General features: G+C 51.3%; 1 protein-coding gene across 2 annotated transcripts in view; it reads left to right on the forward strand.

Annotated features, from left to right (window-relative positions):
* Window positions 1-1,057: 1,057 nt before the first annotated feature.
* The window catches only part of LOC142295640 (solute carrier family 46 member 2-like), a 44,725-nt gene continuing 22,817 nt past the window's right edge, over window positions 1,058-22,965 (forward strand). Inside the window, exon 1 of one of the 2 annotated variants that reach the window (XM_075338740.1) lies at window positions 1,058-1,143. The gene's annotated coding sequence lies outside the window, so the exon portion shown is untranslated. Of the gene's footprint in view, window positions 1,144-14,022; window positions 14,329-22,965 lie in introns of those variants that run through there. The other variant, XM_075338747.1, reaches the window with a different exon arrangement.

The raw sequence follows: 22,965 nt of genomic DNA on the forward strand, positions 1-22,965 counted from the left end.
AGTCGCACAGGAGCGATGTCACCGCGCAGGCACAGGGGAAGACTGATGATGCCTAGAGCGGCTCTATGCAATATCACTGCAGAGCGCGGTGACGGGAGCAAGGTGCCGGGAGCGCGGTGACGCCGCCGCTGACACCAGGCAGGGAGGCCCGGTGTCAGCGGCGGCGACCGGGTCATATAGCGGCCACCGTGCTGCGTGGTCTCCGGCAGAACAGCGCAGCTCCTCTCTCACAGAAAGGAGCTCGCTGCTGATCTGCCGGCCGCTGGCCCCTAACCACCTGGGCTCGGTCGCAATGGCGACCGCTGCGACCGCGGTAGTTACGCCCCTGAACGCAAGTGTGAAAGCAGCCTAAATTGTTTAATGACACTCAGAAATATTAGGTGATGGTTCCTGTCTTCAGTGCTTGAATATTTGATTGCTCGTGTTACATGCTTCCTGTGGGAGCCCGGCTTTATATGACGGGGAGCCCCTGACTGGCCAGCCTGGTTGTGGCTTGTTATGCCCTCTTTTTCCTGGCGCATCGTAAAGGGTTAATCCTCCATTGCTTGTTCCCTTCCCGAATCCGGATGTGATGCAGTCCTCCTTCCCCCCTCCCCCTATGGGGGTATATATTTCTGTGACCGAAGTGCTTCCGGCCTTTTTGATCGGTGATCGAGAGCTGCCCACCCTCCCTCCCCTTTTATGTTGCTGTTTGTTGTTGGGATTAATGATGTTGTTGTAAGTTGCAGTGGATGGCGGAAGATCGGCTATGGGTAACATGTGTCGGCAGTCCGGCGGCATAACCCCAACACTTCCAGTGGTCAATTTCAGGAGCTGCGACCTTACCCTTCCAAAATGGTGGTCTTAAAAGATGAGAGTGGTTGCAAGTTTTTCTTTACTCTCCAATAAAGTTATTTAAATTTCTAATGTGTTCTTTTCTTTGCGTCGGGGAAAAAGGGGCCTTTGTTTAATGTGTGGGCAGTCTTCTCTTTATGGTTGGCTCACTTTTCTGTCCACCCATCAGGAGGGGGAGGGATTTTCTGTAGCTTCTTTTTTTTTCACGAAACCAAAAGTGAAAAAACAGTGAAGTTCCCGTCTGTTCCCAACATCAGAAAGTCTTCCTGCAGATGCAGAACAGCTCTCTCCTGCTCTAAGCAGATTGTGGTAAGTACTCTCCTGTATCTGTTATGATGAAATGTATGATATACATACAGTATTGTATATGTCAATAACAGTTTGTAGCTTGTGGATAGAGGCAGGAAAGATTTTCTCCTTTGCAGACTCTATACTGGATTCGTAGTACCTTCATTGATCTTTGCTTTCCCAGTCAGTGCATTGTGTGTAACCTACCTATAGATAGCACTACTGATGAGCACGGCTTTCCTTTCCAGTAGCTATCCTCATATGGTTTGGTGATTTTAAAGCGGGCATTACACGAGACGATCTATCGTGCCATAGATCATCGGGGTATCGGGGTCATGGTTTTCGTGACGCACATCCGGCTTCGTTGACGACGTCGTCCCGTGTGACACCTATGAGCGATCACTAATCGGTGAGAAATCATGTATCGTGTATTAGTCGTTTATTTTTTAAAAATCGTGTATTTTACTTTGCGCCGGTTGTTCATCGTACCCGGGGCAGCACACATCGCACTGTGTAACACCCTGGGATCGGTGAACACCGCTTACCTGCGTCTGGCGGCTCCCGCCGGCAATGCGGAAGGAAGGAGGTAGGCGGGATGTTTTACGTCTCGCTCATCTCCGCCCCTCCGCTAATATTGGCCGGCCTCTGTGTGATGTCGCTGTGACACCGTACGTCCCATCCCCTTCAGGAAGTGGATGTTCGCTGCCCACAGCGATGTCGCACAGCCGGTAAGTACGTGTGGCAGGGATTAAACGACTTTGTGCGACACGGGCAGCGATTTTCCAGTGACGCACAAACGACGGGGGCGGGTACGATCGCTCGTGCAATTGCACAATAGATCGTCACATGTAAAGCCCGCTTAAGGCTATGTTCATTATTTGCTGCAGATACTGAATGTGTGCACATACCTTAAGATCAATTATGATTTTGTGTGAAATTCCAAAAGTTTAACTTTTTCTCTTAGTAAGAGTTTTCTACAATTTAAAAAATATACTAAAAGCAGAGAGTATGCTAAAATAAAGCAATAACTTAGTAGGCATCACTGCAGTGATTGAGACTGCAGAGTATATGTGTATGTTCGGCACATCATCACCGCAAGACAGTAGGGAAACACTTCAGTGATGGCAATGGTGCAGAGAAGGAATTTTAGCAAGTGATTTATTTTTCAAACTTTAGTATGTTCACTATCTTGATTACACCATGTTCCAATTTTTTTTTTTTATAACTGAATGTTTTATTAAAGTTTTTAAACAGACACGGAAAAAGTACATGAATGCATAGATATGTCTCACAAGCATATGAGCAATAACTGTAAACCGAGAATCAGTGTACATATCATACTATCCACTAATACAATAAAAACAGGGACTGTGACAAGACAAACAAAACAATACTAGACAAGGAGATATAAGAGGGGGGGATGAAGTGGGGAGGGTGGATATATCAGGCTTCCATCAAAACCACACCTTACTATTATTCTTTATTGGCCCAATAGGTGTCCCAAAGTGACCAAACGTTCTCAACATGATCTACCGTGTTATTTGACAGGGCAGATAGATACTCCATCCTTCTCTAATCTTGGATCCGAGATTGGAGATCTGTAAGTGAGGGTGGATGGGCCAATCTCCAGTTACAGGCAATCAGACATCTAGCTGCTGTGGTTATATGTAACAATAACCGCTTCACTCTTTTCCACAGTTGAACAAGTGGTATATTTAATATATAGAATTTAGGATCCAGGGGAAACTGAAGGTCAGTTACTTTATATGTAAGGGATTGCACCAACCTCCAGAAGCACTGGATAATGGTGCATACCCAGAATATGTGTGGTATGTCTCCTCCTATAGCTCCACACCTCCAACAATTGTCAGGTGTGGCTGGGTTTAGTTTATGCAGTAGTGATGGGGTGTGATACCAATACATGAGTAATTTATACTGATTTTCCTTGTAGACATAGCATGAAGATGTCTTAGAGGCAGTATCCCAGATTCGTTTCCACATACCCAAGGGAATGGACTCACCAAGGAAATTGTCGCGGGCGGGGAGGAGGGCGTCGGCACACTACGCTCACCCCTTCTGCTCGGGTCCGGCGGCTGCTGCTCAGTGGTGGCTCGAGCGGTGGGCCGGATCCCGGGGGTTTCTCGAGCGGCACTCCTCGCCCGTGAGTGAAAGGGGGTTTGTTGGGTGTGGGGATGATTATTGTCCGTGACGCCACCCACGGTTGTGGTGATTGCACCACCGCTGCTCAGTATGGGGATCCCGGGGATGGTGATGCGGAGCAGCCAGGTGTTGTGTTGCCCCTCCGTGGGTAGGGGTTGGTGATCCCGGGGCCCGGTGATGAGATGTGAGGTGCAGGGCCTGGTGGGCGCAGGGACGCGGGGGCAGCGCTGTGCCTTGCGGCACTGTGGTACTCACTCAGCCTGAGACGTTGACACAGTTTTTACGGTAAACCAAACGGCTGGTAAGACGGTCCCACGGACTGCTGCACTTGCTCTCCCAGTAGGTGACGGTGATGTCCCTCTTCCTTGCACCTTTGTTTACTTGTTGGTTGCGATGGGTTCCCACCGGTAACCCGCTCCCCGGCTTCAAGCTGGACCGGGGGAGCTCTACTCTTTGCCCGCAGGCGCTGGCCCTGAGAGACTGGTGCCCTGGTGGTGGCGGTGTCTCTCCTACACTGGTTGGGCTGTTGCCTTCAATCGGGACTTGGTTGTTGGGGGATCTACGTCCCCTTCACTGACGGATTTGGCAAATTATGGCGACTCCTAGCCTTGCCGGGGTCCGAGAGGCCCCTGCCCTGGTGCTGACTGTCCTTTGGTACACTGCTCCAGACCGCCGGGCCACTACCCGTCCGCGGTCCTTCCAGGAACTTCCACACGGTCCCCCTCCAGACAGTCACCGCCGTTGCTGACCTTGCTGACCTGTCCTGCACACAGCTGGACTACCTCAGGCTTCCTTTCTGTCACCACTTCACTTCCTTCAACTTTCACTTTCTTAACTCCTCCACTTAGCTCCTCACTCCTGCTCCTCCCTGAGCTAAACTGCCTGGTTTCTCCCGCCTCCAGAGCTGTGAACTCCTCGGTGGGCGGAGCCAACCGCTTGGCCCACCCCCTGGTGTGAATCATCAGCCTCTGGAGGAAGGCAACAAGGATTTCTGGTTAGCTGTGGTGTTCCTAACTGGGATGTAGGGTGTGGTGGTGTGTGACCTGTGTCCTCTGGCTTGCCCAGGGCGACACATTCCCCCTTAGCAAAATGCAGACCGTCCGCGGGCTGCCGTCCAACACCGGTTTTATTTTTCTGTAAAAGATAACATGGTAAAATAACATATATACATTTTTTAATAAATCTTCCCTTAACGGGAGGCACATTTCTTTAACGTTGCAAACGGTTTACGGTTACGGTTTCCGCTCTCTCCCACCCAAGCAACCTGGCCCTGATGCTGCCCCTAAAGCCCAGGCAGCACCCCTTGACCCACAGTCCAGCACAAGTTACCCGAGCGGGATCTGTCCTTCCCCTCCAGAGGGTAGCCACCGGTTCCTTTGGTGGCTGGGCCCCAGCCTGCTCTGCTGAGGGCCCTCCCTCCAACCTGCCTCTCCGGAGGCGGCATTGCAGAAACGGTAACGGCAAACAACTTATTTACAAGCCACTTAACGTTTGTGGTTGCCCTGCAAGTTCACGGGCTTGTCCATGGATAGTCCTCCATGCAAAACAACGTTTTAAACGGTCCCCACGGGGACAACGGTGCCGGGGCCGGCCGGTTGCAAATCACTCAGATAATCAGGTTAAACTTCGGTAATCATTTTCATTTATCATCAGAACTTTCAAACAAACACTTTTAAACACAATGATGGTCCCAACGGGGACAACTTTTAGGCGGAGGACCGCCGGCTTAGCAGTCCATCCTCAATTGCGGGGCTCTAGTGCCACCTTCACATGGTGCACCGCCGTGGACCCCGATGGTAGCTAGCTACGGGTCATCTTCCTCCATATTCATGCGGGCCTGCACATCCGCTCTACACCCCTCTCGGGCATCGATCTCCCTGCGCAGCTGCTGTTGCCGTCGCTCCCAGCCGGGAGTACTTTCTGTTTGCTCCGGTTCAGCGTGTGCAGGGGACGGGCCCAGCCAGAGTCCCTCCGTGTCGGCTATGACCGGCACCTTCAGTAATGAGGGACCCCGCTGTGACATGGCCTGCTCTGCCTCCTGGCAGCCGCATCCCCGCCGTGCCTCCGGTGCATCTTTGCTGATGGCTTCAGCCTTCGGCTTCTTCCATGGAAGCGGATCAGGGCGGTCACGAGCTTCTGCTGCAGGTCTGTCCGCCGGGGCGGATTGGCAGGGTACCGCTACGGGTGGTGGTGGTAGCGGGCCTAGTGGCGGGGCAGCAGCAGCTAACACGGGTAGCGGGAGAGGCAGCAGGGTGAACGGGTGTAGGCCGGGCCCCTCAGCCGCAGCGGCCGACCCCTCGGGAATACAGGGACGTGGGTCTCTTACCCGTTCCTCCAAATCTTCCTCCACCTCGCATCTCCGCATAGCAGCCACCGCTTCCACCATGTCGGCCTCCCACTCCTCCAGGAGGAGCTGCATGCGGACCTGCTGACGGCTGCTTAGCTGGGTGGTCCGGACTTCCACCCACGCCGCCATGCCGGGCACGGGGATCACGGTGTTGTTGGTCGGACTCAGCATCTTTAGCAGCGGCCTCTTCCAGGAACCAATAAATGGCCGCAGGGTCCTGGCGTCCCTGCTTCTATCGCTGCTCTCACATGCAGCCAGCCGCCATCGCGTCCCCCTTAGCTCTTTCCGGCCCCTCCTCTCCCGGGGCGGGGTTTTGGCCTTCGAGCCTCTACTACTCGAGAAGACGCTCGAGCGGGAACTTTTCGCGCCAAAGATGGCGGCTTCTGAAATTTTTCCTGCCGGATATCTCCGGCGGTAACAAGGCGCACCTCTACCAAACGGCAGAGCGGTAAGATCCTGTTCGTGACGCCAAGTTGTCGCGGGCGGGGAGGAGGGTGTCGGCACACTACGCTCACCCCTTCTGCTCGGGTCCGGCGGCTGCTGCTCAGTGGTGGCTCGAGCGGTGGGCCGGATCCCGGGGGTTTCTCGAGCGGCACTCCTCGCCCGTGAGTGAAAGGGGGTTTGTTGGGTGTGGGGATGATTATTGTCCGTGACGCCACCCACGGTTGTGGTGATTGCACCACCGCTGCTCAGTATGGGGATCCCGGGGATGGTGATGTGGAGCAGCCAGGTGTTGTGTTGCCCCTCCGTGGGTAGGGGTTGGTGATCCCGGGGCCCGGTGATGAGATGTGAGGTGCAGGGCCTGGTGGGCGCAGGGACGCGGGGGCAGCGCTGTGCCTTGCGGCACTGTGGTACTCACTCAGCCTGAGACGTTGACACAGTTTTTACGGTAAACCAAACGGCTGGTAAGACAGTCCCACGGACGGCTGCACTTGCTCTCCCAGTAGGTGATGGTGATGTCCCTCTTCCTTGCACCTTTGTTTACTTGTTGGTTTCGATGGGTTCCCACCGGTAACCCGCTCCCCGGCTTCAAGCTGGACCGGGGGAGCTCTACTCTTTGCCCGCAGGTGCTGGCCCTGAGAGACTGGTGCCCTGGCGGTGGCGGTGTCTCTCCTACACTGGTTGGGCTGTTCCCTTCAATCGGGACTTGGTTGTTGGGGGATCTACGTCCCCTTCACTGACGGATTTGGCAAATTATGGCGACTCCTAGCCTTGCCGGGGTCCGAGAGGCCCCTGCCCTGGTGCTGACTGTCCTTCGGTACACTGCTCCAGACCGCCGGGCCACTACCCGTCCGCGGTCCTTCCAGGAACTTCCACACGGTCCCCCTCCAGACAGTCACCGCCGTTGCTGACCTTGCTGACCTGTCCTGCACACAGCTGGACTACCTCAGGCTTCCTTTCTGTCACCACTTCACTTCCTTCAACTTTCACTTTCTTAACTCCTCCACTTAGCTCCTCACTCCTGCTCCTCTCTGAGCTAAACTGCCTGGTTTCTCCCGCCTCCAGAGCTGTGAACTCCTCGGTGGGCGGAGCCAACCACCTGGCCCACCCCCTGGTGTGAATCATCAGCCTCTGGAGGAAGGCAACAAGGATTTCTGGTTAGCTGTGGTGTTCCTAACTGGGATGTAGGGTGTGGTGGTGTGTGACCTGTGTCCCCTGGCTTGCCCAGGGCAACACAAAATCTTCCCATTTCCTCATATATGTATGATCTGGCTTATCTTCTGGGCAGGGGGTAATTAAAATACGGTATATATCTGAGATGAGGCCTTTAGTAGAGACCCCAGCTCTGCATAATCTCTCAAAAAGTGTAGGGATAGAGACTTCTAAGGAGGTAAAAAGGGAGTGCATCATGTGTCTAATTTGTAAATACCGATATTGGGAATTGCCAGGGAGATTAAATTTAGCAGCTATGGTGGCGTAGGGGAGAAGGACTCTGGAGTGTGCGTCTACTATGTCAGCAAAGCAAAAGAGTTTCCTGTCAAACCATGTTTTAGTCGCTATACCCTGCATACTGTCTGGTATACTGGGATTAAAAAGAAAAGAAGTCAATGGAGAGTGTTCAGATTTAAGTGGAAACTTTTTGACACAATAGTCCCATATCTTCTTAGTGAAGGCTATAGGGCCCAGGGTATGTGGGTCAGGCTTGTTTGATGAGGTGCCCCAGAGGTAGGAATTGGGGTGTATTGGGGCGAGCCATAACTTCTCTATTTCCATCCCTCTATAGAAGGCACTGCGATTAGACCATGCAGGGATGTGGCGTAGATGTACTGCCCAATAGTACCTAGTAATATCAGGGACCCCTAGGCCTCCTCTCAGTTTACTGTCAAACAAAGTTCTTTTCTTAATTATATGTCTCTTGTAGGCCCAAACAAATTGAAGTATAATAGACTGAATGCTGCACAACTCTTTGTATGGTACACACACCGGAAGGGTCTCAAATAGGTAAAGTAGCTTCGGCAGGACAGACATTTTGACTGCAGAGATTCTTCCAAACAGAGACAATGGGAGCTTGTTCCAATTGAGCAAGAGCCTTTTTATCTCAGTAAATAAGCTAGGATAGTCTGCTGGTATAAAAGCTTAGTTGTATCCCCAGGTATGTCAAGGATATATTTTTCCATTTGTAATTGTAGTATTCCTGTAAGGAGGAAACTCGCCCCTGTGGAATATTAATAGGCAGGGCTTCCGTTTTGCTCTGGTTGATCCTATACCCTGACAGCCTTCCAAATTGTAGTAATAGGGAATACAAATTCGGGAGGGTGGTATGTGGTTGGGACAAAATCAATAGGACATCATCCGCATATAAGGATAGCTTAAACTCCTTGTCTCTCACCATTACTCCACGTATATTAGGGTCAATGCGAATAGCAGCAGCCAATGGTTCAATACACATAACAAAGAGCAGGGGGGACAAAGGGCATCCCTGACGAGTGCCATTGTGTATCTGAAAGGGTTGAGATGCGGCATAAGGAAGTTTGACCGATGCTGAGGGGCATGAATATAAACTTTTCAGGGCTGTGATAAATGCACCTGAGATTCCAAAATGATGCAATGTTTCAAACATGAATGGCCACCTCAGACTGTCAAGCGCCATCCAAACTAAGAAGGAGTGCTTCACTCTCTGTCTTATTAACAACTTCTACTAAGTCAATAATCTTCCTGGTGTTATCCCCCCCTTGCCTACATAGGACAAAACCCACCTGGTCTTTGTATATTAGGTGTGGGAGCAGGACCAAAAGATGTAGAGCCAGTAGTTTAGTGAAGATTTTCAAATCAGCATTAAGGAGTGCTATGGGCCTATAATTGGCACATTCCATAGTATCCTTCCCCGGTTTGGGTATGAGCGTAATATAAGAATGTAACATAACACTTGTGGGTATAGGGGAGCCCGTGAGGAAGCTATTAAATAATTTAACTAAATAGGGGGTGAGTCGATCCGCAAATGCCTTGTAGTAAAAATATGTCAGACCATCTGGACCCGGTGATTTTCCATTAGGAAGTAATTTAAGCACCTCTTCTACATCTTCACACGTGATTTCTTTATTCAGTGTATTTACAGCACTCTGAGTAAGAGTAGGCAACTTACACTGCTCAAGAAAGGAGTGGATTAGCTCCCTCTGCTTTCCTGGGTCTGCAGGAAGAGAGCTAGGCAAAGAATACAGTCTTGACCGATAATCCTGAAAGATCTTTGGAACGTTAGCGGGGTCATAGAAAATATTCCCCCCCGAATCTCTCAAGGCATAAACGGATGAGTTCCCCCTATCCTCACTAAGTTGGCAGGCCAAAAGGGAGTGAGATTTATTTCCTTTGTCATAGTATTTATGCCTGCTGTAAAGTAGTAATTTTTCTGTTATATTGACCCCCTAGGTCCTTCAGTTGGGAAAGAGTTTTTACTATACCTCTAAGGGTACGTATTGATGGGTTAAGGGTCATCCTATTTTCTAAAGCTGGGGTCACACTAAACGACAGCGACAACGACGTCGCTGTTACGTCACCATTTTCTGTGACGTAGCAGCGACCTTGTAAGTCGCTGTTATGATCGCTGCTTAGCTGTCAAACACAGCAGCCGAAGCAGCGATCATAACGACACGCATCGCTGTTCTGCAACATGTGCAGAGAGCAGGGAGCCGCGCACACTGAGCGCTGGCTCCCTGCTCTCCTAGCTACAGTACACATCGGGTTAAATACACGATGTGTACTGCAGCTAAATGTGCAGAGAGCAGGGAGCCGCGCACACTGCTTAGCGCTGGCTCCTTGCTCTCCTAGCTACAGTACACATCGGGTTAATTACACAATGTGTACTGCAGCTACATGTGCAGAGAGCAGGAGCCAGCGCTGGCAGCATGAGAGCGGCGGAGGCTGGTAACGAAGGTAAATATCGGGTAACCACCTTGGTTACCCGATGTTTACCTTGGTTACAGCTTACCGCAGCTGCCAGATGCCAGCTCCTGCTCCCTGCTCGCTTCATTTCGTCGCTCTCTTGCTGTCACACACAGCGATCTGTGCGTCACAGCGGGAGAGCGACGACCAAAAAATGAAGCTGGACATTCAGCAACGAGCGGCGACCTCACAGCAGGGGCCAGCTCGTTGCTGGATGTCACACACAGCGACAGCGACGTGACGTCGCTGCAACGTCACAGAAAATGGTGACGTAGCAGCGACGTCGTTGTCGCTGTGTGTGACACCACCTTTAGTCTCTGAGACTTCTGAGGAGCTGATCTCTCTGATAAAGTCTATCTTTTTTGATACGGGAGCTTAATGCTATGCATTGCCCTCTAAAGATGGCCTTATGGGCTGCCCAAACCGTAGAAAAATTAGGCACTGACCCCTCGTTGTTCTTGAAGTATTCTATCAGTCCTGCTTCCAGTTTGTCTCTGTAAGGAGTTCTCTTGAGGAGGGACTCATTGAGCCTCCAGTGGCAGACTCTTGTGCGTGGAGTGGTCTGATCTAGGGTGAGAGTCATTGGCGCATGGTCTGACCACGTTATTGCACCAATATCCACATTGCTCGTCAATCTAAGGGCTTGAATGTTGCCAAAGAAGAAGTTGATCCTGGTGTGTGTACCATGAGGGGGAGAGTAGAAGGTAAAGGTTTTTTCTGAGGGATGTTTAACTCGCCACAAATCAAATAAGGCAAACCTGCGGATCAGTCTTCGAAAGGCAGCTGTCAATTTACGCTGAGATGGGCTCGACAATTGATTGTTAATGGTCAACCTGTCTAAAGAGTCAGAGAAAATAGTGTTAAAATCTCCACCCACAATCCACGCTGAGGAGGGAAGGCGTGTGAGTTTGAGGAATACCTGGTTCAAAAAGAAGATCTGGGAGGTATTAGGCGCGTAAATATTACACAAAATGATCGGAAGATCCTTATATGTTCCTTGTAGGATAAGGTACCTACCCTGTGGGTCTGCCAAGGAGGTCGTAACTTGAATGGGACAGGTCCTTGATATCAAAATCGCCACACTGGCTTTTTTCCTTTCCTGGGAAGCTAAAAAAATCGTGGGGTACAGATGTTTAGCAAAATTGCAGTTCCCATTGAGGTTCAAGTGCGTTTCTTGCAAGAAAACCACATCAGCTCACTAGGTCCGCATCTCACCAATCGCCATACGCCTCTTTATGTTTGAGTTTAAACCCTTAACATTTAACGTTAAAATTTTAACCATATTTTAAGTTGTAGTAGTATAAAGCAAAATTAGCATTACATACAAAGGCTAACCGGGTATTGCCCATCCCACAACTGCCTAAAGGCCCATGCTGGATGGCTCTCAATGGGGTACAGAGGATTCCCTCACAACAATTAGGGTAGACACATAAGGAATGGGAAAGGACAATGACAAAACACATAACATATAGAGCATAACATTTACATGTCACAAATGTTACCAGAGAGGAGTGAAGCCAGGGTCAAAGAAGGAAAAATTGGCATAACGTAAAAAACTGTACCAATATCTAAACCCTAACCTCCTTTACCAACTCTTCCGTAGGAGGAACCAGGGTAACTCTAAAGCGGGCTTTACACGCTACAATAAATCTTACGATGTGTCGGCGGGGTCACGTCGTTAGTGACGCACATCCGACATCGTAAGTAATATTTTAGCGTGTAAAACCTAAGTGCAATTGCGATTGAACGAAAAACCATTCATCGCATACACGTCGTTCAATTATTAAAAATTGAACGTGTGGTTGTTCAATGTTCCCGAGGCAGCTCACATCGCAGTGTGTGACACCCCGGGAACGATGAACAGATCTTACCTCCGTCCCGTGGCTCCCACCGGCAATGCGGAAGGAAGGAGGTGGGCGGGATGTTTACGTCCCGCTCATCTCCGCCCCTCCGCTTCTATTGGCCGGCTGCCGCGTGACGTCGCGGTGATGCCAAATGTCCCTCCCACTCCAGGAAGTGGATGTTCGCCGCCCACATCGAGGTCGTATGGAAGGGTAAGTACGTGTGACGGGAAATAATCGTTTGTGCGACACGGACAACAAAATGAACGTCCAACACATACGATGGGGGCGGGTCACATCGCATACGATATCGTATGGCAAATTGTAAGGTGTAAAGCAGGCTTAACCCTTGAAGGGGGTTTGTAGCTATGGACACTCTGCTATTGCAGTCAGTATCGGAAGCTAGATTCAAAAAATCTACAAGAGGGGAGTATTCATTTCTCACTGCCCTAGTAGCAAACCAATGCAAATATTATGAGGAGTCATAACCAGATATATTAATATCAAAAAAGAAAAAAGTGAACAGCTACTTATGAAAGAAAGAACCAAACAGAGTCCCTGTAGTAAACAAGGGAGGGCATGAAACCACCCCCCCACCCTCCATTACCCCTAAGGGGGGCTGCAGCTTGAAACCAGAGATTCAAACAAGGGGCTCCAGTTCCCAGAAGAGAAAAAAAAATAAAATAAAAATTGTGATCTCAGGACGGAGCTGGTCGTGCCTTAGGCCGTGAAGAGGGAGATCCCCCCCTAGAGTCCACTTGCTGCCAGACTGGACAGGGTGGATTGGATGGCACCTCTAATTCCCAGTCTACCAGGGAGGGTGGAGGGATTCCCAGGTCAGTGCAAAAAGCTGGGAGGTCCCGCGTTGCGCGTAGCACAGCCGTACGACCATCTTTTGAGGCTATGAGGGCAAACGGGAACCCCCAGTGGTATTGGATGCCCTTATCTTTTAAGGATGCAAGTAGTGGCTGCAGTTGTCTCCTTTTCTGTAGGGTGATCCAAGATAGATCAGGGAATAATTGGATCCTAGTCCCTTGATATACAATTCTCTCTGAGGTACAGGCTTTAGCCACAATGGACTCTTTTAGTTGGAAGTCGTGGACGCAGCAAATAATGTCACGAGATTGGTTTTGAGGCCTTCTGGGACGTAATGTTCTATGCGCTCTGTCCAATTTTATCCTTTGAGTTGTAGGGCACTCCAGCACGATGTTAAATATGATTTCAAGTATGGCATGGACATCCTCATTACCCGTGGCATCAGGGACACCTCTCACTTGGATATTATTACGGCGTCCTCTGTTATCCAGGTCTTCCAGATGTTTGTTAGTTTCACTCAAGGCCTGAGCATAGGAAGTCACATTTTTCTGTAATTTGATAATGTACTGTCTAGTGGCATCATGATCCCTTTCCACTGAATCCACTCTATCTGCCAGTAGCCCAACATCTTGGCGGATAGAGTTAATTTCTGACTTACAGTTTTCTTTCACCTCTGAGATCAGGGATTTGAAGTCTTCCTTGGTAGGAAGGAGATCCAGATACTTTTTTAATCTTCTTTGGTCAAAATAGTGTTCCATATCTCCCGACTCAGTTTCTGATGGGGAGTCACGTGACCCTCCCCCGTCCTCCTGCTGAGTCACCAGAGCCGACAGTGAGGGTGTAGAGTCTAGGTCCATATCCAATGGATCTGACCACGCAGTTTTATTTTTCGCTTGAGTACCTTTATGGGTTGATTGTTTGTTGTGACTTCGGTGGCATGGGGTCACTCGCAACACAGTCTCTCTTAGTAGGAAACTTGTCCAGAGGGGTCACAAACGGCTGCCCCTTTCTTAATCTGTATGACCAGCTTGGACCTCTTCTCTTCCTCAGCCCAGCCAGATCGTCACGTAGTCTGTGCCGTGTATTATATCTCCTTTCAATGTTATTTATTGATGTAAGACCATTAAAATTGTAGCTGTCCACTTATGTCCTCTATATGGGTGGTAAGGCGAGCCCCCCTCTACGCAGACATTATACAGGGGTGTATATCTCTTTCATGGCTCCCTCCTGTGGCAATCTCTTTACAGCAAGCTATTGTTCTAATGACCACTAGATGGCAGTAGAGTATAATGCAGAAAGTGAGGAGATTTTATATATAGAAATGGCAGGCTCTGCAAAACACTTTTGTAGCACTGCTCTGAGTTTTCTTCCTTCTCTCTTTTCTCACTTATATCAGGGAAGAGGGAGTCAGAGCGTCCCTCTCCCTGCATTGCTACAAGACCACACACAGGCCCCCAGGTCAGGACGGCAGACAGCTGGACCGCAGCTCTTCACTCCGCTCAGGGCCTCACACTGCTGCCCCTCCCCGCTGCTTTCAGGGCACCTGCTCGTTCCCCTCTTCCAGATCACTGCACTGAGTGCCTCAGTAGCTCCACTCACCACAGCCCCGCTCCAGGACTTGCCCCTCCGCTGCGTGTGTTCACCAGGAAACTGGATCTATTCAGGGTGAGTGGTGTTAGCATTCCTGTTCTCTGAGGGTCACACTAGTGACTATGTAAGGGGAATATGTGAAAAGCAGAAACTGCTGTGTGAATACTGACATGAAAAATCCAATAGCTATATGTAAGAATGAAAATATGAAAATGGAATCTGCATTACTGCCATGAACATATGAATGAAGAGAAATTTAGCAATTGAATTGATCAATGCAATAGAACTCCAACACTACGCCAAAGTATTTCTCTACGTTGGGGTCCCTAGCTTGTGTGTGCCCTCTCATGCAGTTAAAAAACTTACCGTGTTGGGAAGCTGAGACCCAGGCTATATATGCGTATAATGTGGACTGGCAATAGGTGTGGTGGGGCCGGGTTCACAAACGAAAGACTACAAATCAATTAAGACATAACGTCTGGAACACCGTTTGTGAACCCGGCCCCACCCCACCTGTTGCCAGTCCACATTATACGCGTATATAGCATAGGTCTCAGCTTCCCAACACGGTATGTTTTTTAACTGCATGAGAGGACACACACTAGCTAGGGACCCCAACGTAGAGAAATACTTTGGCGTAGTGTTGGGGCTCTATTGCATTGATCAATTCAATTGCTAAATTTCTCTTTATTCATATGTTCATGGCAGTAATGCAGATTCCATTTTCATATTTTAATTCTTACATATAGCTATTGGATTTTTCATGTCAGTATTCACACAGCAGTTTCTGCTTTTCATATATTCCCCTTACATAGTCACTGGTGTGCGTACCTTCTCTCCATATAGTGTAGATTTTGTAGGTTTTTGCACCCAGTTCAGACTCAGAATTGGTGTTCCAGACGTTATTTCTTAATTGCTCTGAGGATCACAGACTGCCACTCCTCGGCGCTGATCTCAGGGCACCCACTCGCTCCCCTCCTCCAGAGTACTGCCCGGCTTCTGCAGAAGCACTGCTCACCGCGACCACGTTGTGGGACTTCCCCTCTGCTGCGTTTGTACACCAGAGATCCAGGCCTTCTCAGGGTGAGTGGTGTCGGCGCTTTTCCTCTCTCCCGGTCCGCTCACGTTCCCGGTCGGTGCCTCACGTCTGCAGGGATCTTTTCAATGTCACTGGGTGCTGAATTCAGGTCCAGAAGGGTCACATTAACCGCTGAACCGGAGTTTTTCACCGGAGCCAAGCCACCACGCGTCTTTCCCGCTCTGCATCCAGGCCACGTCCCAACATGTTCTAAATTACTATGCAAATTATATTTTTCTCTGATTCTCCTAAATGGTCAGTGAAAATGATAGTCAGACTAATAAAAGTCATCACCTGTTAGAGTACACATCAAATTTTATTGAAGAAACTTCCCAATGATAACAGTATAATCTTCAAAAATAAAAAAAATCCTCAAAATGCACTGTCCCAAATTATTAGGCACAGTAGAGTTTCTAAACATTTTATATGTTTTAAAGAACAGAAAATTCTCATTTGTGGAATTTTCAGCATTAGGAGGTGTGAGGATTATGCTGGATGATTATGACAGTTATTCATGTCAGCCAGCTGCCCCCACACATACACCCCCCTCCCTGCACACACAGAGATTCCCCTCAGATGCTCAGCATCTGGGAAGGTGTCGAATCCAATTACACAGCCAAGCCAGAGGAAGACCCCCTGGGGGTTATGTCCATTCATCAAAGGGAGTGGGTGGGAAAGTGGAAAAACAATGGAAGCTTCAAGAGATCCAGGATACCCTATCCCAGCAAGAGTTCATATTCCTGGCTCCGTAACGGTATACACAGTTATGATATTACCGTGCATCTGAGTCATACACCCACTACATCGTTAAAATTGGGACTTCGAGCTGCACCTCTGCATACCCTCGAATTCTTTGTCGTGCCCTGGGGCGGCGAGATACAGAGAACTGCGAGTAGGAGTCCGCTAAGGAGTCGTGCTTGGACTCAGTATGCAGAGGGGACACAGACGGATCTGATGACACCAGAACCGTCCCAATCGGACCTCCCAGTGCGGAGTTGCAGATCATATTCACTTTGGGATATTATTTTAGACTTAGGACAGGGGTGGGGCAGTACACCCCTGCGAGGTCACCAGTTAGGAGGGGACATGGATTGTAGCCAGTTTGATAAAGACAATTTAGGCTTCTTAGCTTGTCTTTTTTCGGGGGCCATGCGTACTATACACATGTGAGGAAGTCCATGAAACCCTGGTCGAACGGCGCCCCCCTGTAGGCAGACGCATAAGGTAACTTCTTGATCTGTATGCCTGCTTATAATCCATAACTTACCTGTAAATGTACTCTGACCTATATATATATATATATATTCTGTAAATTTCATATTGTATATATTGTAGGTTCTAGTGTGCCTTAGGCTGATTAAAATATATAATTTAATCTTGGGCTGTTCTGTTATCTCGATCCTGAATTCCACGTCTGTGTGCAAGGCGTAGTAGTTATCATAATCAATTGGTGGCAGTGAGTTTATGCCAAGGATCATTGTGGGGCAACCAGTGAGATCTGGGGGAAGTTTAGATATATTCCGTCTGCAATGGTCGGGGGAATATATACCTTACTCTCATCGGGAGCCCTTCAATCGCCGGCAAAATAGAATAGCGGCCTCCTTGCTTATTGTCGGGCAATTCCATAATTGGCCTGACTATAAGAGGGGCGCTAGAGAGCGCGTCACGTGCTCGGTCTGTCGGGTGGTGGAAAGGGAGGCTGTAACTTCCACTTCCTACCCCCCGTTTCGTGACATATTGGTGGCCAGCGGTGGGATCGAGATAATAGTGTGTGTTCGTGTGAGACCCATACTCCCAGACACTAAAGACTTCCAGTAGCAGCTGTGGCTGCTGGGGTCTTAAGACCAGCTCAGTACTAGAGTGTCAGAGTGCAGATACTCTAATGTGTGTGGGTGCATCAGGTGGCAGTTCTGTGTCAGTGACCAAAGTCTGCAAGAATGGCTGATGGCACCAGGAGCAGAGCTATGCAACTGGCCAATGCTAAGGCAGAAGCCGAAGAGGGCGAGGACGGTGTTGTGTGCAGCAATGAGGAGGTTGCCACGAGTCCCCCAGGAGCCCGACGCCCAATAACAGCTCTGCAGAGGACATCGCACAACCTGGCAATTATGGACAAGGCGAGGAGGAGCCCACCCAAAGGTCCTCAGGGAGCCAGATGCCAGACCCTGCAGGGGGTCGCTCATCACCTGGCTCTGCAGCGTGCCGCAGCCCTCCTTCAAGCTGCTGTGGCCAGTCTTACAGCTGGAGACCAGAACACCTACAAGATGCTCATGGCAGAGCATGGGCGTCTGGCAGCGTGTGAGGCTGCGGAGCGACAGGCAGCGCGTGAGGCTGCGGAGCAACAGGCAGAGCGTGAGGCTGTGGAGCGACAGGCAGAGTGTGACCACCAGCTGCAGTTAGCTCAGGTCCAGCCCTCACCATCCACCCATGACCATCGAGACACCAAGCTTCCAAAGGTCCGTGTTGAGGACTTCCCAGTGCTGGAGAAGGATGGAGACTTGGACTTTTTTCTGACGGCCTTTGAACGGACTTGCCTGCAGCACCATCTGGACAAGGACCAGTGGGCCAAGTACCTGACCCCTCGTTTAAGGGGTAAGGCCCTGGATATCCTTGGGGACTTGCCTGCTGAGGCAGATCAGGGCTATGACATCATCAAGCGGGCCCTGATCCAACAGTACAACCTTACTCCGGAGTCCTACCGCAAGAAGTTCCGGAGCCTGCAGAAGGGACCAAAGAACACCTGGGCTGACCACCGGCGGGCCCTTGCCATAGCTGCCGACCACTGGGCCCAAGACCTGCAGCTTACTACCGGACCAGAGATCCTGGATTTGTTCATCACGGAGCAACTCTTGTGGAACTGCCCTGAGGATCTCTGCCAGTTCATCCGAGACCAGAAGCCAAAGGGGTCCACTGCTACAGCTGCCCTGGCGGATGACTACACCAACAATCGGGCCCCTGAGGCCAAGAAAGTGGCCGCCAGCAGCACCTGGAGAGGGGGTAAGATGAATCCTGCGACTGCCCCACCTGCCCCTAGACTGCAAGGGGTGTCCCCCTCGGCTCCCCTCTCCAGGCTAGTGGCAGAACCAAGACGTTGCCACCAGTGCAACCAAACTGGACACTTCAACGCCATGTGCCCTCAGCGCCCCAAGGCCCTGGCCCCGTCCCCGTCCCAAAGACCGCCCACAGTGATGTGTGTGGGTGGGGGTGGTGGTAGGTCCCTGGACAACTTACAACCTGTCACAGTCGGCCGGTCTATGACCCTGGGACTGTGAGACACTGCCGCTGAGATGACTCTGGTACAGCCTGAGATGGTGTCCCCCCCAAGACTTGGTACCCGGAAAAACCCTCGCTGTCTCAGGGATTGGAGGCATTGAACCAGAGCTGACCGTCGCCAAGGTTTATTTGGATTGGGGCGCAGGACGAGGGGTGAGGGAGGTGGGAATAACTGATAGGATTCCCGCCAAAGTGTTACGTGGGACAGATTTGGGGCGGATAACCTCCCCGAATACCCAAGGGCTGATCTTTCAGCCAGTACTGACATACCCCCTGGCGATGCTGATGTGTTATCTGTACATGATGTAAGGGAGGAGAGAGTGAGCTCTGGGTCTTCTGCTTACACAGACACACACACAGCTGCAGCTGTGACAAGGGAGGGGGTCAGAGAAAGGTGTGACAATGCCTTTACAAGTGATCAGCCAGTGAGCTGGGATCTGCAGAGAGCAGGATACTGCAGGGAGAAAGCCAGTGCGTGAGGTGGGGGCTACCACAACAAATGCGGGGTCCCCAGAGATTTCACAGCGGGGTTCTGCTGCTGCAGAGGGGGAACAGGCAGGTGAAATTGGGCCTGGCCCAGGAGCAGAAGTGCTCCCAGGTAAGATCTCAGTGCAGGGTTCCCCCACAACCGGGGTGTCAGGAAGCAGATTGGTCTGCCTGAACCGGCGACTTGGTCAGGAACGGAGGAGAAGCAGGCACGCCCCACGGTAACAGCAGCTGTGGCCGCTGTCACCCGCAGTGGGAGTGCTGGAACCCAAGGGGCCTCCCGGAGCTCCAATAGCTCTTCCCCTTCTTACCAAGTGGCAGCCGAGTCAGGCGGAGGCCAGGACACAGGTCCCGGGATACTGACTGAAGATGTGGCAGTCTCCTCGATTCTGGCCACATCTAGTCAGGGGTTTCAGGCAGATTTAGAAGCTGATGACAGCCTGAAAGCTCTTAAGGAGCAGGCGGCACAGCCTCCCTCGGAATCGGACCTGGAGCGAGTGGTCTGGGACCAGAGATGGCTGTACCGGGTCACGGTCCAGCAGGGTTCACCAGAGGCGTGGCCCAGGGACCGACAGTTGGTGGTACCCTATCCGGACGGAGTTGTTGCGGATTGCACATGAGACTCCTATGGCCGGACACCTAGGAATTGCTAAGACCAAGGCCAGGTTAACCCAGCATTTCTACTGGCCAAAGATTGGGACCGATGTGGTTGCCTACTGCCGTTCGTGTGACACCTGTCAGAGAGTGGGGAAGGCGGGGCCACGCCCCAAAGCCCCACTGGTATCTTTGACCATCATTGATGAGCCTTTCAGGAGGGTGGCTGTGGATCTGGTTGGCCCGCTGGCCATCCCCAGCAGCTCCGGGAAACGCTTCACATGATGGTAGTAGATTATGCCACCCGGTACCCTGAAGCGGTAGCCATGTCGTCCATTCGGGCCGAGAAGGTGGCCACCGCATTGCTGGAGATTTTCTCCCGAGTGGACTTTCCCATACCTCGTGTACCAGCAGCTCAACCGTGTAACGTACCTGGTCACCCTGGACCCTGCCCGTGGAAGGCGGAAGGCCTTCCATGTGAACATGATGAAGGCACATCATGAGCGGAAGGCATGTGCACTCCCCGTGTGCAACATGCCTGAAGAGGGAGAGACAGAAACCCTCTTGGATATGCTTGCCCAGGTCAGGGCGGGTGGATCCCTTGAGGATGTGGAGGTTGGCCACCAGCTTTTGGAGGACCAACGGTCCCAGCTGTGGGCCATCCTACACCCCTTCCGGGAGTTGTTTACGAACCAGCCCGGAAGGACTGAGTTAGCTGTTCATCACGTGGACACTCGGGGTCACTCCCCGATCCGGTGCTCCCTGGAGGTGCAGCAACACATGCGCCAGGAGATTGACGAGATGCTGAAGCTGGGGGTGATCCAGGCATCCAACAGCGCTTGGGCTTCGCCTGTAGTCCTCGTCCCAAAGAAGGACCGAACCACTCGGTTCTGCGTGGACTACAGGGGGCTCAATGCTGTCACGGTCGCCGATGCGTACCCAATGCCACGCATCGATGACCTGCTCGATCAGTTGGCCGGGGTTCAGTACCTGACTATCATGGATCTGAGCCGGGGATATTGGCAGATCCCCCTTACTCGCGAGGCCAGGGAACGCTCTGCCTTTATTACCCCATTTTGATTGTACGAGTCCACGGTGATGCCATTCAGAATGAAGAATGCCCCTGCCACTTTCCAGCGGATGGTCAACACCCTGCTCAAGGGACTTGAAGGATACGCGGCCGCATACCTGGAAGACATCGCCATCTTCTGTCCCACCTGGGAGGATCACCTAAAGCATCTAGCACAGGTGCTCAGGCGGATCCACCAGGCAGGTTTGACCATCAAGTCGGGCAAGTGTCAGCTGGCCATGAGTGAGGTCCTCTACCTGAGTCACCGGGTAGGCGGGGGAGCTCTGAAGCCAGAGTCTGGGAAAGTGGAGGCCATCACGTCCTGGCCCACCCCCAGGACCAAGAAGAAGGTGATGTCCTTCTTGGGGACCGCCGGGTACTATAGGAGGTTTGTTCCACACTATAGTAGCCTGGTGAAGCCCCTGACGGACCTCACCAAGAAGAAGCTGCCCTCCGCAGTCAATTGGACAGTGGACTGCGAGACAGCCTTCCGGGCCCTCAAGACTGCCCTGTCCAGCTCACCAGTACTACAGGCAGCCGACTTCACGCGGTGGTTTGTAGTACAAACCGACGCCAGTGACTTCAGCCTTGGTGCGGTGCTCAGCTAGGTGGACTCTGCGAGCCAAGAGCACCCAGTCTTGTACCTGAGCAGGAAGCTGTTGACGACGGAGGTGGCCTACTCCACGATAGAAAAGGAATGCCTAGCCATAATGTGGGCTCTGCAGCGTCTACAACCCTACCTATACGGGCGCTACTTCATCGTGGAGACAGACCACAATCCCCTCAGCTGGTTACACACTCTCCGGGACCAATGGGAGGTTGTTGCAATGGAGCCTGGCACTCCAGCAATACAACTTCACCATTCGCCACAAAAGGGCCGTGACCACGGTAATGTCGACGGGCTGTCCTGACAAGGAGAGGTCGCGGACGGGCACGTGGGGGAACATAGGAATGTGCTGTCCCCTAGCGCCCTCTAAAGGGGGGATGTGACGCCCTGGCCGGGCCAGGTAGTCACAGATAGGGCCCCGCACTACACCAGTCCCCTAACAAGGTGACAGCAGCCAAACATAAAACCCTAGTCACCCCCTTCAGTGCTTGATGGACACACCAGGGGGTGGAGACTAGAGATGAGCGAACCGGTCCCGGTTCGGTTCGAGGTCGGTTCGCCGAACGGAGGTCCCGTTCAAGTTCGGCTCGTCGAACGTTCGACGAACCGAACTCGAACTGCATAGGAAACAATGGCAGGCAATCACAAACACAGAAAAACACCTAGAAAACACCCTCAAAGGTGTCCAAAAGGTGACAAACAACTCACAACACATGGGAAAGTGACAAGGACATATACTCATGTGAAAACAAAAGAGCTGGACAAGGAAAAAGAGGAGGAGATACAGATATATGAGTATATGCAAGGAAACATCGATTCCATTATTGTGCAACTTGAGCCCTGCTCATTTTAGGCTTCCAATCTTGATAAATTGCCTGAGCTCGCCACGTACGCCTTGGGGATCTTGTCGTGTCCTGCAGCCAGCGTTCTCTCGGAACCTGTCTTCAGTGCTGCTGGGGGTCTGCTGGCAGATAAGCACACATGTCTGTCCACTGACAATGTGGACATGGCTCTCAGAGGACTTTTCTTCCCCTGGGTCAGCCAGGGGAGGCGAAAGGCACGCGTATTTTTGAGAGTGCTTCATGCAAAGCATCTTTTTCATTTTGAAAAGGGGGGTCAACTGATGCCAGTCAAGTGAGGTGTTTGTGGCCCAATTAGTGGAAATGAGGGAGACTGTGGTTGGAGTCCCCTCGCTGTGTTTATAAAAGAACCAAGATGAACAAGTCATGGCTCTCAGAGGACTTTTCTTCCCCTGGGTCAGCCAGGGGAGGCGAAAGGCACACGTATTTTTGAGAGTGCTTCATGCAAAGCATCTTTTTCATTTTGAAAAGGGGGGTCAACTGATGCCAGTCAAGTGGGGTGTGCGTGGCCCAATTAGTGGAAACGAGGGAGACTGTGGTTGGAGTCCCCTCGCTGTGTTTGTAAAAGAACCAAGATGAACAAGTCATGGCTCTCAGAGGACTTTTCTTCCCCTGGGTCAGCCAGGGGACGGGAAAGGCACGCGTATTTTTGAGAGTGCTTCATGCAAAGCATCTTTTTCTTTTTCAAAAGGGGGCTCAACCGATGCCAGTCAAGTGGGGTGTGTGTGGCCCAGTTAGTGGAAACGAG

This window comes from Anomaloglossus baeobatrachus, chromosome 1, assembly GCF_048569485.1.
Source record: "Anomaloglossus baeobatrachus isolate aAnoBae1 chromosome 1, aAnoBae1.hap1, whole genome shotgun sequence".
In the NCBI taxonomy this organism is placed as follows: Eukaryota; Metazoa; Chordata; class Amphibia; order Anura; family Aromobatidae; genus Anomaloglossus; species Anomaloglossus baeobatrachus.